Source organism: Tupaia chinensis, unplaced genomic scaffold (assembly GCF_000334495.1).
Source record: "Tupaia chinensis unplaced genomic scaffold, TupChi_1.0 Scaffold000567_1, whole genome shotgun sequence".
NCBI classification, from domain to species: Eukaryota; Metazoa; Chordata; class Mammalia; order Scandentia; family Tupaiidae; genus Tupaia; species Tupaia belangeri.
The window spans coordinates 1,142,521-1,142,810 of NW_006160080.1; positions in this window are offsets into that span (position 1 = coordinate 1,142,521).

Consider the following 290-nt stretch of genomic DNA (forward strand, 5'->3'; position numbering starts at 1 on the left):
ACCCCCCACATGTGGGGGGGGGGCGCGAGAGCCGCGGCCGCACAGCATGCAGGGACTTGTAGTCCGCCCCCGAGTGTCTTTCCCGGTTGGCGCAGACTCGCGCGGCCTCCGCCTGCCCTTCGGTCCTGCAGAAGCCCAGCCCAGGATTCTATGCTCGCCCCCTCCATTTCGCTCCGTTCCCTCTGGGGCCAACCTCCTCCGGTCACGTGGGAAGCCTTGCCTGCGCCATTGGCCGTGGGGGGCCGGGGGCGGGGCAAAAGGCCCTGCGAGGTTCCGTGCCCCTTGCCGGG